Below are 6,263 nucleotides of genomic sequence, written 5' to 3'. Positions count from 1 at the left end.
CACAGAACCTGCTCCTCGGTGGCTGGTTGCACAGATAAAGGGAGTGCAGGTCTTCCAAGTCCATGTTCTAAAATAAGCTTATTCTGGTTTACTGGTTTAGGATTTTTAATTTCCAGATTTGCTTTCCAAATATTTTAAATGTCACCTTTAACTATTATCAGATTCATCTGTAGAAATTTTTGCTGGAACACAGAGGATGGTTTTCATTTTCAAAGCAGCAGAGCATTTCTGGCTCCTGCTGAAGCCAGTTGGAATTGGGGGCATGCAGGAACTTCAGGAATGAATTGTTAGTTGTTATTATTAATTTGTTTGGGAAACACAAACAGTATGACTCACTATTAACTTATGTCTGGAAAAATGCTGTGCTCTTTCTTGACAATAAGCTTAGTACTGGAAAGCATGGCCTTCCAGCGTTGTAGGATTTGAGCAATAGTATTATGAATGGAGACTTGTTTCACTAATTTGCAAAGGCGTGAGAAGTCAGTAGTATGTAACAGACTAAAACAAAGAAGTTCAAAATCATCTACTTTGTATCTGTAACGAAACCTCCAGAATATGTCTGGATGACACAGGACATGCGTTAATATGATGTCACCAGCTTAAAAGCCTGTCTTCCTGAGATTTTTGCATAGATTCCTGACCTGGGGTTTTAATTTGTTGTCATCTGTTTAATCATTATATCCTGTTTCCTTTAAAATCCTTGGCCAATTTACTTCCTTTTGCTGTAATTTCCATTTTCAAATTTTTGATAAGTGTCAGCCAATGCCTTTTCAGACATTTCCTCTGTATATAACCCAGAGAGCTTCTTAATCATGTCATATGTGCAGCAATATGGTTTTATTATTATTCACATCTTTCTAAAAGCCAAAGCCAAATCTTAATTTGAGAGCACAATAGTTGAGTCTTTGAAAAAAAGAGAAAGAGTAGTAAGTCATTTTGGACTCAACAGTTTCCTTAGCAACCTTTCATAATAAGGGGCTCTGTAAAATACTTTTCACTCTCAGATTCTGTCACCTGCGTGTCTTTGGATGTGCCCTTTTGCTCTTGTGACAGTCTTTGCTTAAGCAAGCCCGGTATTGGAATCACAGGGGACTGTTATAAAAAAACAAAACCAAAAACTAGCGATCTGCACAGGAAAACGTCTGAACTCCTCTTTGATGCCTTTCTTTTTTGGAAAGGCAACTCTTCCTTTGGGAGAGACCTGTATGTGACAGTCCCCACAGTTTGCAGTGTCTTCTGTGGAGGGAGCAACGTTCCCGGAACCTATCAGTGCTGAGTGCCACAAGCACCAAGCTTCACATCTCTCTCTTTAGTGAGAATTATAAATAGAAATCAAAACCAGTTGCACAAATGTGTTCTGTAAGTAACCTGAAAAGAAATGCCTCCTGCCTATACGTACTGTAACTCCTATGTCTAGATACTTGCATTGATACCTTCTGTTTGCTGGTTGTAAATCTGAATTGCTGTGTCTGAAGATGTTTACAGCTAGATCATCCAGTATAAAACTATGTAGAAAGAGAGAGAGATCATCTAGCACAGGAAATATTTTCTTGGAACGAAGAAAAAACTGGAGAAATGAACTGAAAAGGCATTACGTTTTGCACTGTTAAACCTTCTAAAAATAAACTGGAAACATAAAAGTATCTGATACATACTTTTTTTTTTTCTTTTCCTCTCTTCTCCTCCTTCTCAGACATGTGTACTCATAAAATTTAATGGGGTGGAATTGCCTGAAAGAACTGGACCATTTTTAATATACCTTTCTGTGGCTCCTTGGTACATATGTGAACAATTTTAACAAAAAAAATGTTGATTCACAGTGATTCCTAGACGTCTTGTGGTTGATCATCTGTACCGGACAGATGGATTCGGTCACTGTAAGCCAAATAAATAAATTAGCACTATCTTTGAAATGTATAGCCACACTTGGCATCTGCAGTTACCGTACACCCTCCCCTCAGTTCAGATGCCTTCACCTATACTGCTGAACTGGCCTAACTTTATATTCTGTTTGGCCTTGAGTTAGAACAGAGGACCACCTGCATGAAAGAGATGTGAAATGTTATGCGTGCCTTTGTAATGGGATAGAGTACCAGAGTACCAAGTCTGCAAATATTTTACTGAGCAGGTCATGTATTAAGTAAAGCACTGAAAGGTAAAATGATAAATGATGAGGTCATCGTTTTAGAACTGGTGTCCAGGTGGTGAAAAGCCAGAGGGCTGAGATTTAGAAAAAAGTGACTTCCTTGAAGCTTCACTGACTTGGTGTGTTGCTTTCATTGTACAGGATGGAGCTGTACTGTCTCAGCTAGCTTTATGGCCTATTTGTGTATAAATCTGATTATAAAGCAAGAACCTTGGAAAGGAAGGATATAGAGGTGTGTTTGACTGTCATGATTCATCTTTTCAAGTGGCTCATGGGCTGCAAATGTACTTTCTGTATTATGCTAGAAATTTACTCAGTCTAATGTAAATGTTTGTGAAATGCTTTAATTAATTCTGTCCCTACAAGAGGAGTCATGGAGGCTGTATTCAGACATTTTCACCTCTCTTCCTTCCTCCCTCCCGTTTTTTAACCCACAAGGTCCGTGTTGGCTAATATCTGAGATCCCTAAACCAACCCAACAGTTCCAAACTCATTGGAAAGAAACTCAGCAGAAAACTGTCCCGTCCCATCCTGTTCTTCTAGCTTTCTGCCAGATGAGGGATTGCAGAAGAGTAAGAACTGCAGGAGGAGATGGAGTGAAGGACACTGGATTGCATCAGGGAGGTCATGCAACTTCAGCATTGCTTTTGTTGTAAAATGCTGGTAGTGTAGCTCAGAAGGATATTTTGTTTAATTTGAAATTACCCCTCTCATTTGCAACTGTGCCTTTAGTTCAGCGTGTGATCTAGGCGCCCGGGTGTGAACCCGTGTGTTTAGACTGATGTGGGTAGCACAAAGGCATGGGTGGAGGGCCTATCAGCCGTTTTTCAAAGCGCTGTTTTTTTTTTTTTTTTTTGTGAGCTATGCAGCAAGCTGCTTTATTCTCTTTTTTTCTGCCTACGGCAGTGGAACATCAGTCAAGCACTTCCAGAGCGAGTCAGTTGTTTCCAGGCTGTCTGGAGAGCTGCGTGTGCTCGCTAAAGGGTCAGCTCAGCGCTGGGCTGGCGCAAGGGGAGAGGTGAGAGGGCATGGGCAGGAGGAGGGCAGGCCACGGGAGTGAGCTGGGCCTTCTGAGGCAGGAGGCTAGGAGCAGGTAGCAGAGATAGTCTTACAAATTGGCGTCATTTAAATAGACACTTTCAAGAAAAGAATCCAGTCTGAATAATATGCGCATGTAATTACTGCCCTTAGGCTCCAGTCTCAAAGAATAAATTGCACAGATCTTGGAGAACAGCAGCTTCCTTACTTCTCAGGGAGTTTGTTGCTAAGGGACAAATTCATCTCCTTGTATTAGCAATCAGTGGCCTAACAGGATTCCCATTTCAATAATGTCATTGCCTTGTTTCTTAAGTAGAAACGTCATCACGGACTGAGACACAATTAGCGGTCTATTGCAGTCTCATTGGCAGCGTGCATTAACTGGAAGCCACTAACTCGTTGCACAAAGGGTCTTCTGATGGAAATAAACTCTCTGGTGCCGCTAGCTAGGGTACAGTGCTCTGAAGGAGGAGAGATGGTCTGTGTCCAGCATGGCTGCTCACTCGCTTGGCTGCAAGTCCTAAGCTCTGTGGTTCCTTCCTTCTAGCTCGAGAGAGGAGAAGGTGAGAAAATGCATATCTTGCTCAGGTGTAGAGAGGAATTAATAACTGGGCAGGAGAGTAACTCAATTACCCATGCGCATATATATATATATGTTTTCTTCTCTCTCTGTTTGTATGCATATAAAAACATTTGGAAAGCACACAAGCACTCACAGCTCACCTCTGAGTGAGGCGATGATGAACCACAAAGTAGGTAAACTCAGCATCGTCTGGAGGCTTTTTGTAGCCGCTTGCATCTCATTTGTGCATTTAATGATTCCTGTGAGTGCGCGCATGAAGAGTTTTTGAGATTTGGACAGCACTGGCAGCGGTGGGAGGAATGCAGATGTTCAGCAGCCAGGCGGCTCTGGTGCAGGAGCCCTGGCAAACAGCAGGGACAAAGCTGGTGCATGAGCAGGGTGGAGGCCTGGCTGCACGTGTCTGCTACCGGTTGGTTAAGGCAAAGTAAAAACCACTGTAGAGTAAAGACACCCAGACAAGGCAGAGAGCTATCTGCTTGGGACGGAGTCCCTGTGGCGGTAATGTTGTCCTAGAGGGGCAAGCCGTCTTTGGGAACGACATCTTTAGCTCTCTGCTGAGCAAGGGAGTTGAAGGCTAATCTGAAGGGATTGATGGTGGACATGAGGTGCAGGTAGCCTGGGGCAATCTGTTGGCCAGAACTGTCAGTGATTTGTGTAACAGATGACACACTCATTTAACACAATGAGGCAGGAGCTTGAAAAGATCCCAAGTACAGAAATAGGGCAGAAATAACCCTGAAAACCGGAGATCTTTGTGATTTTAAGTAATGTGTGAGCTTTGAAAATGATGCTGTTGTCTCTGAACTCCTCAGCAGAATCTCTCAGCTAGTAAAACTGTTTAAAGCAGAAGACTACTCTTCACATAGGCATGGTCTACGTGGTGCGGTCCTGGGTCCTCATGTAGGTGCTCAGCAGTGTGGGCTTCGCTCTAGGGTCAACAGCGCTTACACAAGCTCATGGTTAGTTCTGTTGAGACCATTTGCCTGAAAGATCATGAAATCCATATAAAATTATCGTATGTATGGTTAGAAGCCCAGATTTAGCTAAAAAGAGAGGCTGGATAATAAGGTTTACAGTTCCTTGTCTGTCATTTGCTTTTATAACAATAAAATACGCAAGTATGAAAGTGGGGGCTGCTTATAAATCCTGCCCAAGGCACTTCTTCCTTCTGATTAATATGGCTAAAATAGGGCAGCAACAGGATGCAGCAAGGTGAAGAAATTAAACCATAATAATTGGGTACAATTTTTGATGAATTAAAAAATAAATGAAAACCTTATGTAAAAAATATACAGCGAAATCAATCCTTTCTTTCTGTCTTTCTTTTTCTGTCTTTCTGTCTTTCTTGGAATCCACCCCGAACCAGATGTTGGGAGTCTGTAGTTTAGTGTTTTTGGATCAGTGCCCAGACTTTTACCTATCTTTTCAGCTATTTACACGGGTTTTATTTCTCCAGCTGTGCTTTCACTGATACTGTACAGTCACAGACCTGCTAAGTTGGGAGTCAGTAATAGAGGGAGTTACTGTATTTTCAGTGAGATGAGCAGTGATGCACAACATCAAATGGAAATCATTTTCTCTTCGCTTGAAGATCAAGAGGATCAGGCTTGAAGAAGGGTGTGAAGAAATCTGCTGCGGACAAGGATAACGCAGAGGGAGGGAAGGGAGTGGTGCGGGACTTTTCTTTCCAGGACCATCACAGAGAAGGAGCAGGCGGCGGCTGCTGCTGTGTGTGGAAAAGGTGCATGGGAATGTCTTTTGTTTAGAACAGGCTACACTTCCGTTGTGTTGCTTGGTGTTAAGTGCTTTTTAATTTTGATGGTTTCTATCCTTACTACCATTTATTTTCCCTTAAAAACTATTAAGTTTCTTCTTTTTATTTGTTTATTAATTATGATTTAGTTGGATTTTTGATCCATAAAGATGCACTATAGAGAGAAAAAAAGATCACTGGCATGATTGCATATAGCCTCTTTTTGACTGTTGTTGCTTTTCAGGCTCTGGGCACAGCCAAGTTCTCTCATTTATCTGTTATGTTACGGCATATGTCGACAGCAAAATCATAGATCTACTTTTCAATCCGTGGAAGACCATTAAATGTAGTTCATAGGGTTGTTCATACAGTTGCACTAAAGCTTTTATTTTGTGCTGGCATAACACTTTGCACATTTCTAAATTATAGCCTTCCAATTTGCAGTGGTCTCAGCTGTAAGGTTCAGACTGGAGAGAGCAGAAAGTTTCTGAACAGAAGGCTGGCAAGGGCTCTCCTGAGCGAAGGGGTATAATTTTTAAAGGTGTCATGTGGCAGCCTGCCGAAGAGACTGATGCTTCAAGTTTGGTCCTGACTCTGGATTTAAGCCAATACCCTAGAGGTTAAATATTCCATAGCCTGTTACCAATCCCGCGAGCTATCTAGTGTCTCCAGGTGCTAGTCTTCCACACAGATGACTTAGAAAAAGTAATTTCATTGGCAATAAGAATCGGCTAGTTCAGTTC

Source organism: Struthio camelus, chromosome 11 (assembly GCF_040807025.1).
Source record: "Struthio camelus isolate bStrCam1 chromosome 11, bStrCam1.hap1, whole genome shotgun sequence".
Taxonomy (NCBI): Eukaryota; Metazoa; Chordata; class Aves; order Struthioniformes; family Struthionidae; genus Struthio; species Struthio camelus.
This window is presented reverse-complemented; position numbering follows the sequence as displayed.